Below are 12,196 nucleotides of genomic sequence, written 5' to 3' on the forward strand. Positions count from 1 at the left end.
TTTTAAATTACTTTCCCGCAACAATAGCTGATATGAAAACAGAGTTTACAAACCATTGTTACCTTGTCATAGCAAAAACAATCGGTCAATATTATTTTATTTTGTGGAATAAGTCTTTTTAAAAGTTAAAAAATTAATCGTGACACTGGGCTGAGCGCTTAGTACAGTTAAACCGTGTTGTACAGCGTATAGGAATAATACCCTTTTGAAAAAAACTTTCTCGCAGACACAGGGATGAGCGGTTAGTCCAGGCGTGATTCCCAAGAAAGTTTATAAATTAATTGTCACAGTGGTGGGCTGACCTTAGTATATACAGGTAAACGGTGTTGCACATGCCCATAGGCGTAACAGCCTTTTACAAAAAACAGTCTGTTTTTAACACTGGGCTAACCGCTTAGTACAGTTAAACACAGTTGAACAGGCGCATAAGGCGTATTACCCTTTTCCAAAAATGTTCATTGCAACTTCGGTTTAAATAAAAACACAGGGAACAGCCTGTCGTTACTCGTCCAGCCAAAACAATCGCTCAGCCATTTCATTTGCAGAAAAAGTTTGCAGAAAAATAATAAAATATGTAGCTATACCTAGCTAGCTAACTGCATTTAGCATAAAAATTATATATTGCTTAAGAATATTGTTGTAGCCAAACTGCATTTTTATACTTTCACTTTTTAAGGAGCTAGCTAAATAGCCACAGCCTCAACATAAAAATAAATGTTGGCTAGGATAAAAAGCTCCTATACCAAACAGAATAGCAATAAGTGAGGCTCTAGCTAGCTAGTAGCTATAGCTAGCTAATCTTCGTTTCTAGCCAAACATCCTAAAACTGGTGCGTTTAAGATCTGTACGTGGCTAAAAAACGTGACAATATATTTATCCTAACATTGAAAACAAACAGAAAACAAATTTTAGAAGATAAAAAAGTCAAACAGGCCTACAAACCTCACACACTGACCACAAACACGACCATTATCAAAATGGCCTTCGTTCCGCGAAGATCTTGGATTCTTTCTGGTCGCGAAAATCTTGGTTTTTTTTAAAGAATCAGGCGTTGTGAATGGTATTCCACGCGCGAGCGGTCAAAACGAAGTCGGTAAAAATATATTGCATTTGATATTCGTGCGCATTTTAAAAATTTCGTGTTTCCGTTACAAGACGCCGCTTTCGCGGACACACAGACAGACGGAATACGGCTATTACTAGCCATAGTTACCACTAATGCGCCCCGAATTACTAATAACGATTTCAAACATTCAAATTTAGAACGGGATTTAAAATTAAAATGGAAAATGGTGGACGTTTGAAATCTATAAAAACTGCAGTGTTAGAACTTATTATTTTCACATTTGGCTAAGGCTCTATCTATAAAGTTAGATCTTGATTAAATATATGTACACTTTAAACGCCTCTAGCCTTCTTGTTGTGTAATTTCACGTAATCATTGCTTTTGATTTTTGGTTAAAATTCGTTCAAAAGACTTACGCATACATTTTTGACTTATCAAATCTCCAAAAATCCTTGTGCTGTAATAACAAATTGTGTCTGAAAGCTATTCTGCTGAAACATTTTCCGCCAAATATGACGAATATGATAGAAATGCAGTACGGAATTGCATAGAGGCTTGTGAATAAGCTTATTGCCCAGGGGAAAATTTTTAAATAAAAAGCCCTGCGACTTGAAGATTTCCGTCATTAGCCTAAAAGATTCTGAAATTTGAAGTAGACTTTAAAACGGAGAACAATGGGGTATATAAACACATCATAAGTATCGTAATTCTCAATTATTATTGTAATTAACGTAAAATACAATTTGATAAATAAAAAAAAAATTTTTTTTACATATATATAGTATATATTCTAAAACAATAGTTAAAACTTTAACTGGATATTTTTATAACTGATCTCGAAAATTCCAGGATGCAGGATTGCTATGTATGAACTTCATGATTCGAATATATATAATAACTTCTGAACAATTTCAATTTTAATGAATTATTACTGTGTTAAGTTACCAATAAAATCCTTAAAAATTTCTCTCGTTGAAGATTTTTCGAAAATGCTGATGGTGCATGGTTTGATAACAAATGATCTGAAAAAGAAAGTATATTTAAAATTGAGAAAGAAGAATACAATTTTACCAGAACTGAATTAATACTAGGTTGTTTAATTATTGTCTACTTATCTGATTTAAAGTTAGAATTTATTAAAAAGATACAAATCAATGCCATGTGATACACAAAAGGTATACTATATAAATAAAAATATATATATAAATTTAGTCAAGCTGGCTTTGATATCATTGTTAAACAAGTATAATATTAAGCAGGCGATACAAGATTTTCAAACCTGTGGACAATACAGGACTTATTTTGTCGAAATCGATTTATTGAATTTTACAAATTTGATTGTTTATTATCGAGGAAATTGATTGGTCATTGTTTTTGAATTGAATTCAACAAGTTGATACAAAAAAGAGTAGACACTCAATTAATAAATTTGTCAGATTTGATAAATCAACAACATCATTTATAATTTTAAGAAAAAACATGAAAAAGGGAAGAAAACAAAAAAACCTGTAACATACTGTGGGTAGCGTCTAGTTGTACTGCAAGGGCTAACTATGTTATGTTATTGGTTAATTTATCAGTTCAACTTGACTGTTCCGGGCAATGAACAACAATATTTTTTCATGATTCAACAAATATCTTTTTATATATATTCTTGCGGTCGGATTCATGTCAACCAATCACGGGCCAGTATTCCGGTTAAGCAGTCATTATGAAATGGGGTACAAATGCCGTAATTAATGTTTTTGTGGTGAAATCTTCATAAATACAATACTGGATTTTTCAAGGAATTCTTTTTTTTTTAGTCAAATCTTTAATATGTTTTAGATACTGCTTAATTTTTGCCATTTTGCGACATTTTAACGACGTTTTACTTGTAAATTCTGTTTAAGTAAGGTTGCTACTTTGAAGGTTTGACCGTGAAAAGTCCACTTTGTTCTCCATCGGATAGCAACGAAGGAGAACATTCTGACCGCAAGAATACATGATAGCAGCCTCACAAAGGTTCCTTTAGAAGTTATTTTACTCACCCAAAACGCCTATACTTTTTACGGTGTATGTGGCTTATCAGCACCCTCGTTGATAAAATTACACAGGGCAGGATAAAAGTTTTTTGTTGCTTCTGAAAAAAGGGACTCTAATGAAAGCACTATTTTGTGCAGTTCTAGCTTGATAGCTGTAGTACAAGTGAGAGTAGTTTTACGACTATTAACTTATAAAATGCAAGAATTTAAAAATAAGTATTTAGCTCCCTAGCTACATCATTAAAGCTATTACGACAAGCCAGACCATCGGGAAGGGAAGACCAACAAAATGCAAGCAGTTTTAGTCATGGCCATACACGGAATGTTTTGTTCTTGATTGACTTTAAATTGTGATGCATTTATAAATTGCGGCCTTTGGATAAACGCCATAAACCGTTCTGAGTTTAATTTCATATAAAATATAAGTAATCCTTCTACTTACTGTTAAGAAGTTTCGAAACAACTTGGACAAAGAAAAACAAACCTTTTCTTGAAGATAAATTCACGTGGGCTGCAGTGACATTTAAGCATATTAAACGAGACAATATTACAAAGCTTTAAATTAACATAACAAAAGAATCTCGATTAATATTTTTTATGGCAGTCAAATCTTCAGAGACAACAAAGAAACCGAGACAAGATAAGTTTTGCTCGATCAGTGTTATTTTTGTCTTGATGGTACCAAACACACAGGTTGTGTTATATCAAACCTAGGTTGAATGTTCGAGCCGAAGTTCCCCCGCGAAGTTGAGAGTAAGAAAAAAACTTCTCCCATACATAAAACTAGCCATAGTTACCACTAATGCGCCCCGAATTACTAATAACGATTTCAAACATTCAAATTTAGAACGGGATTTAAAATTAAAATGGAAAATGGTGGACGTTTGAAATCTATAAAAACTGCAGTGTTAGAACTTATTATTTTCGTTATTTTCACATTTGGCTAAGGCTCTATCTATAAAGTTAGATCTTGATTAAATATATGTACACTTTAAACGCCTCTAGCCTTCTTGTTGTGTAATTTCACGTAATCATTGCTTTTGATTTTTGGTTAAAATTCGTTCAAAAGACTTACGCATACATTTTTGACTTATCAAATCTCCAAAAATTCTTGTGCTGTAATAACAAATTGTGTCTGAAAGCTATTCTGCTGAAACATTTTCCGCCAAATATGACGAATATGATAGAAATGCAGTACGGAATTGCATAGAGGCTTGTGAATAAGCTTATTGCCCAGGGGAAAATTTTTAAATAAGAAGCCCTGCGACTTGAAGATTTCCGTCATTAGCCTAAAAGATTCTGAAATTTGAAGTAGACTTTAAAACGGAGAACAATGGGGTATATAAACACATCATAAGTATCCTAATTCTCAATTATTATTGCGTAAAATACAACTTGATAAATAAAAAATAATTTTTTTTTTACATATATATAGTATATATTCTAAAACAATAGTTAAAACTTTAACTGGATTTTTTTATAACTGATCTCGAAAATTCCAGGATGCAGGATTGCTATGTATGAACTTCACGATTCGAATATATATAATAACTTCTGAACAATTTCAATTTCAATGAATTATTACTCTGTTAAGTTACCAATAAAATCCTTAAAAATTTCTCTCGTTGAAGATTTTTTGAAACTGCTGATGGTGCATGGTTTCATAACAAATGATCTGAAAAAGAAAGTATATTTAAAATTGAGAAAGAAGAATACAATTTTACCAGAACTGAATTAATACTAGGTTGTTTAATTATTGTCTACTTATCTGATTTAAAGTTAGAATTTATTAAAAAGATACAAATCAATGCCATGTGATACACAAAAGGTATACTATATAAATAAAAATATATATATAAATTTAGTCAAGCTGGCTTTGATATCATTGTTAAACAAGTATAATATTAAGCAGGCGATACAAGATTTTCAAACCTGTGGACAATACAGGACTTATTTTGTTGAAATCGATTTATTGAATTTTACAAATTTGATTGTTTATTATCGAGGAAATTGATTGGTCATTGTTTTCGAATTGAATTGAACAAGTTGATACAAAAAAGGGTAGACACTCAATTAATAAATTTGTCAGATTTGATAAATCAACAACATCATTTATAATTTCAAGAAAAAACATAAAAAAGGGAAGAAAACAAAGAAACCTGTAACATACTGTGGGTAGCGTCTAGTTGTACTGCAAGGGCTAACTATGTTATGTTATTGGTTAATTTATCAGTTCAACTTGACTGTTCCGTGCAATGAACAACAATATTTTTTCATGATTCAACAAATATCTTTTTATATATATTCTTGCGGTCTGATTTGTGTCAACCAATCACGGGCAGCCATTATGAAATGGGGTACAAATGCCGTAATTAATGTTTTTGTGGTGAAATCTTCATAAATACAATACTGGATTTTTCAAGGAATTCTTTTTTTTTTAGTCGAATCTTTAATATGGTTTAGATACTGCTTAATTTTTGCCATTTTGCGACATTTTAACGACGTTTTACTTGTAAATTCTGTTTAAGTAAGGTTGCTACTTTGAAGGTTTGACCGTGAAAAGTCCACTTTGTTCTCCATCGGATAGCAACGAAGGAGAACATTCTGACCGCAAGAATACATGATAGCAGCCTCACAAAGGTTCCTTTAGAAGTTATTTTACTCACCCAAAACGCCTATACTTTTTACGGTGTATGTGGCTTATCAGCACCCTCGTTGATAAAATTACACAGGGCAGGATAAAAGTTTTTTGTTGCTTCTGAAAAAAGGGACTCTAATGAAAGCACTATTTTGTGCAGTTCTAGCTTGATAGCTGTAGTACAAGTGAGAGTAGTTTTACGACTATTAACTTATAAAATGCAAGAATTTAAAAATAAATATTTAGCTCCCTAGCTACATCATTAAAGCTATTACGACAAGCCAGACCATCGGGAAGGGAAGACCAACAAAATGCAAGCAGTTTTAGTCATGGCCATACACGGAATGTTCTGTTCTTGATTGACTTTAAATTGTGATGCATTTATAAATTGCGGCCTTTGGATCAACGCCATAAACCGTTCTGAGTTTAATTTCATATAAAATATAAGTAATCCTTCTACTTACTGTTAACAAGTTTCGAAACAACTTGGATAAAGAAAAACAAACCTTTTCTTGAAGATAAATTCACGTGGGCTGCAGTGACATTTAAGCATATTAAACGAGACAATATTACAAAGCTTTAAATTAACATAACAAAAGAATCTCGATTAATATTTTTTATGGCAGTCAAATCTTCAGAGACAACAAAGAAACCGAGACAAGATAAGTTTTGCTCGATCAGTGTTATTTTTGTCTTGATGGTACCAAACACACAGGTTGTGTTATATCAAACCTAGGTTGGATGTTCGAGCCGAAGTTCCCCCGCGAAGTAAAGAGTGGAAAATTTTTTTGCCATACACAACACAAACACTATATACCCGCGGTCCACTAAATGTGCGCCCCTTCGGTGGGGCGCAACAAACACTATATACCCGCGGTCCACTAAATGTGCGCCCCTTCGGCGGGGCGCAATTAAAGAGACTAGTCGTTAGCCCGTGGAAAAATCCACGGGGTCGCCCGTCCTTTATATTTACCCGTCGCAACAAAGTGGATAAAAATATATCGCATTTGATATTCGTGTTTCCGTAACATCATTTTCTATCTCAGCGGGGGGTTGGCGCAGAGACAGACAGACGGAATACGGCTATTATAATAGAGACTAGTCGTTGCCCGTGGAAAAATCCACGGGTTCGCCCGTCCATTATATTTACCCGTGGCAACAAAGTGGATAAAAATATATCGCATTTGATATTCGTGTTTCCGTGACATAATTTTCTAACTCAGCGGGGGTTCCGCGCAGAGACAGACAGACGGAATACGGCTATTATAATAGAGACTAGTCGTTAGCCCGTCGAAAAATCCACGGGGTCGCGCGTCCCTTAAATTTACCCGTCGCAACAAAGTAGACAAAAATATATCGCATTTGATATTGGTGTTTCCGTGACATCATTTTCTGACTCAGCGGGGGGTCCGCGCAGAGACAGACAGACGACGGCTATTATAATATAGACTAGTCGTTAGCCCGTGGAAAAATCCACGGGGACGCCCGTCCTTTAAATTAACCCGTTGCAACAAAGTGGACAGAAATATATCGCCTTTGGTATTGGTGCGCATTTTAAAAATTTCGTGTTTCCGTTACGGGACACGGCTTTCGCGGACACACAGACAGACAGACGGAATACGGCTATTATTAAAGAGACTAATCGATAAAGCCCGTGGAAAAATCCACTGAGGCAGAATAAAAATTTTGATGACGTCAGCAACCCATCCACAAAAAAAAGTAGAACTGTATTTCCACGTTGCCTCTATTGTGTAGAGCTTAAACTGCTGATCAAGAAAATGTATATGATCATGTGCTTTTGATAAGCGGTTAATGAGATATAAGGGTTTTAAAATTTTGCTGACGTCAGCAATGGCCAGTCAAACCCCCAAAACTTTTTTTTAGAAATTTGTATACCTGTTGCCTTCATCGCATAGATCTTGAAACGCTGATCAAGAAAATGTATAGTATCCTATGTTTTTGACAAACGCCTAAGGAGCTTTAAGGGCTTTAAAATTTTGCTGACGTCAGCAAAGTCCCTATCAAAAGTTCCAAAAAAAATTTCTTCACAAATTCGTACACCCGTTACATTCATCATATAGATCTTGAAATGCTGATCAAGAAAATGTATAGGAACGTGCACTTTTGACAAACGGTTGCAGAAATATTGGGATTTGAAGGTTTTGTGAAGACGTCATCAACCCGTCCATTCCGAAACGGATTCGGGGATCCAGGTTTGGGAAACTTACCCAAATTGGTCCCAGGTGGTCCCTAGTTACCCACGCAGTGAAAAATCATTGACGTCACCACCTCGTTTCTAAGTTATTTGGCCTCGAAGTTTTAAGTGCACTGTAACGGCTTCATTAATTTAATATAGGATATTGACGTTAAAGTGGTGTTATTGACGTCGCGCCGTACCGTCAGAAAATTTAGCATATTAGACATGCATTTTTCGGTTACTTCAAAGAAAATTTCGGTAAGATTAAAGGAAAATGAACATATCCACTTTGCCTGTTACAGACACACGGAACTGGCGTATTATTATATAGATTGACGTTAAAGTAGTGTTATTGACGTCGCGCCGTAACGTCATAAAATTTAACATATTAGACATGCATTTTTTTTCGGCAACATTAAAGGAAAATGAACGCATCCACTTTGCCTGTCACAGACAGACACACTCATTATCTATATAATAATACGCCAGTTCCGTGTGTCTGTAACAGGCAAAGTGGATATGTTCATTTTCCTTTGATCTTACCGAAATTTTCTTTGAAGTAACCGAAAAATGCATGTCTAATATGGTAAATTTTCTCACGTTACGGCGCGACGTCAATAACACTACTTTAACGTCAATATCCTATATTAAATTAATGAAGCCGTTACAGTGCACTTAAAACTTCGAGGCCAAATAACTCAGAAACGAGGTGGTGACGTCAATGATTTTTCACCGCGTGGGTAACTAGGGACCACCTAGGACCAATTTGGGTAAGTTTCCCAAACCTGGGTCCCCGAATCAGTTCCGGAATGGACGGGTTGATGACGTCGTCAAAAAACCTTTAAACCCTAATATCTCTGCAACCGTTTATCAAAAGTACATGATCCTATACATTTTCTTGATCAGCGTTTCAAGATCTATACGATGAAGGCAACAGGTATACAAATTCATAAAAAGAATTTTTAAGGTTTTGACAAGTCTCTTCTGACGTCAGCAAAATTTTAAACACCTTATATCTCCTTAACCGTTCATCAAAAGCAAATGATTCCATGCATTATTTTGCTCAGAATTTCGAGCTCTACACAATAGAGGCAACGCGAAATCACGGTTACAAATTATTTTTTTGTGGATGGGTTGCTAAGGTCATCAAAATTTAAAATAAAAATTTAAATTCATTTTCATTTTTATCCTGCTTCAGTAGATTTTTCCACGGGATTTATCGACTAGTTATTATTATTATTATTAATTTATTTATAGTTGACAAATTTACAAGAAAATGTAGCTCTGAGGCTAATTAAAGTCAACTTTAAAAACATTAAAAACAATAAATAACTGAATATAAAAAATCTATAAGGAATACCGTATACCATTTTTTTTAAGTATTTTAAATAATATAAATAATATGTCAAAAATATGTCAAGGCTATGTAGTGGTGGTTCCAGAAACTTCAGTCAAACTTCCCAGGCAGGGGTCGAGAGAAAATAATATACAACCAGATAATAAGGCTAGAATATTCTCATATGATACCACCCCACCTAAACCGTCGCACCGCAAGACATGTTTAACTGAGTTCCCGCTCCACAACTGGCAAAGTAAGACAACAGGGAAACTAAAGAAAACCTAATTCAGGTATAAAAGTTTTGCATATTCTGCAAGGACAATGGTTTGGAATCCAGTTTCTTATTTTGTTTCTAAACTCAATTAAAGTACCAGCGTTCCGATACTCGTTAGGCAAAGAGTTCCAAAGCTTTAACCCAACATTAGACAGTGTTTCGATTCCATATCTCACTGAAAATATTTTGTTACTCTTGAGTTTGTCCTTCCTCAAATTATACACTGGTTCAGGAAAAATAAAAATTTCATTCAACATTTCTGGACCTGTTTTTGTTTTAGCTTTATACAGCTCAGTAACAAGGATGCGTAAGTTCGTTTGGTGAATTGTAACGCTCCCATTTTTTGATAAAAGCTCTTCAAATGAGGATTGATAGTCTTGATAGATAATTCTTAGTGCTCTTTCATGTATATGGTTTATCCTATTGTTTAATTTACGACTGTGAAACATCCATACTAATGGACAGTACGAAAAATGACTAGTGACAAAAGCATTAATAATCAGCTTTCGCTGGTCTAATGTCATTAAGGAAGATAACCTTGCAAGCGCACTAACTTTCTGGCCTGCCTTGTTACAGAGCTGATTAACATGTTCCTCGAAAGAAAGTTTGTGGTCTATGGTTATACCAAGCAGTTTCTCAGTTTGAGAATTGTTTAGAAGTTCATCACAAACTTTTAATCGTACATCAGTTTTGTTAGTAAAAAAATGTGATTTTTCTGGGTTGGCTTTCATACCGTTATTTTCAAACCAAGTAAATATTATAATTGCTGCATATTCAATCTTTTCAATAACTTCGTTGATATTCTTTCCTTTTGAAAATGGGGTTGTATCATCAGCATAGTTGACAATGTCCATATATGGGACAAAAAGGAAAAGGTCGCATAAAAATATATTGAAAAGCAAAGGACCCAAAATTGATCCTTGCGGTACGCCGTATTTTATTTTTTTCCATGTACTATAATTGTTATTTATACGTACTCGCTGTTTCTTGTCAATTAGGTACGATTTTATAAACAGCAAAGAGTTCATATCAAAGCCATATGCATGAAGTTTTGCTAGTAATCATGTGCGGATCCAGGGTTAGTCAGATAAGTCGCGTGACTAAGTGTAAATTTGACGAAAAATGTTAGCCAAGCGAAGATGTCGACGATCCAGGCGTTGCAAACGGAGGGCGTTAAAAATTGTAATTTTTTTACGGCGAAAAGCCATGGTTCACAGCCCTCTCCAATTCGCCTGTAGCGATGTTGACGTCAAAGTTGTGACGTCGCTACCATATAGACTGAGAGGGTTGCAAATTATAGCTTACAGATTTTGACTGATTCATTTTGACTAATCAGTCACTCAGTCAGTCAAAAATCAAATAGCTATGGCCCGCAACCCTCCCCATCTCACCTAAGGGGCCTGTGACGTCAAAATCGTGACGTAATTTTCACACTCTATGCGTAGTCCAACAATATGTGGCCCGCAGCCGGCGAAGGAAATTTAGGTTCCGTACTGCGTGGTTACTGATAACCTGTTAGGCTATAGTTTTAACTCCCATCCGGAAGATGCTTTATCCAAAATGCCATTCCGTGGTTTAAAATTAACTCTTATTCAAAATACTTCGGCATTAAATATGGCTTCCTTTAGCCGCACTTATTACCCAGATCCCTGATTTACCCAGATTTTATTGCGGAAGTAGATATTTGGGTAAAACAGGAAAGAAATGTTGAATGATGATGTGTTTTTTTGGAAGAAATTTATTTACATTTTTTACAAAACCATTTCCTTCGTGACAAAGCTTGGACATTCGCAATGTTTGCACATTTATCGTGAAACCACTCCATGCACTTTGAACATTCCACCATTTCATCGTCCGTATTGTATGGCATACGGCAATCGCAATATATTTCTACCAAATTTGTTTTTTCGGCCTTAAAGTTCTCTTTCTTGCGCGTAGCTTACTTGGAAAGGGAGTCATTTGACCAGCATCTAGACATGACAGAAGGTGTGGACGAAGAGAATCATTGCCATATATCTTATCGCATGCGTTTTCACCGAATGCTAATGATGTAGCAAAAGCAATCGAAAACAGGCCGCAGTCAACTCCATTTTTCTGTTGCTGAACAGGCATAACATCGATAACAAGTTCTTCTGATTGGCAGTAAGAAATGGCGGCAATTTGATTTGCAACATCTACGGAAACGTTTCCACTTGTCAATCTATCAAAAATTTGGCAATACCTGTTGTCAATTTTGTTGTTGTTGACATTTGCCACGCATATCCAGTGCAAAGAACCAGCATGAAGCAACTGGATGTAATTTTCTTCGTATTTCACGATGTCAAAACTTTGCGTCTTCCCAACAACCGTGTCTTGAAATCCGCCTATGGTTGGGAATTGTGACACCAAAAGACTCTGTGCGATGTTTATTGACTCGACAGTTAACATTTGTTTGTTAACAATGGCGCTTCTTTCTTCTTTAGAGAAAAGTAACTTCCTTCTTTTCGGCAAAGGAGTGTCACACTCAGACACATGTGTTATCATAACTTCGTCATCTTCAGGAGTTTCTTCGTCCTGTGGTAGTTAGATAGATGAGCAGAAAATGGTCAGACTAAAACGGCAAAACGAGTAATTGAAAAATAAATGCGCTTACTTTGAAGTCTGGGAAAAAGGCGATGT

General features: G+C 35.2%; 1 long non-coding RNA gene across 1 annotated transcript; it reads right to left on the bottom strand.

Annotated features, from left to right (window-relative positions):
- Positions 1 to 1,765: 1,765 nt before the first annotated feature.
- Positions 1,766 to 7,210, bottom strand: LOC130655128 (uncharacterized). Its single transcript, XR_008984572.1, has 2 exons — positions 3,533 to 7,210; positions 1,766 to 2,088 (listed from the first exon to the last, which is right to left on the bottom strand). It is a non-coding gene; the product is annotated as an uncharacterized LOC130655128 (long non-coding RNA).
- Between the last annotated feature and the right edge of the window lie 4,986 nt (positions 7,211 to 12,196).

Source organism: Hydractinia symbiolongicarpus, chromosome 8 (genome assembly GCF_029227915.1).
Source record: "Hydractinia symbiolongicarpus strain clone_291-10 chromosome 8, HSymV2.1, whole genome shotgun sequence".
Taxonomy (NCBI): Eukaryota; Metazoa; Cnidaria; class Hydrozoa; order Anthoathecata; family Hydractiniidae; genus Hydractinia; species Hydractinia symbiolongicarpus.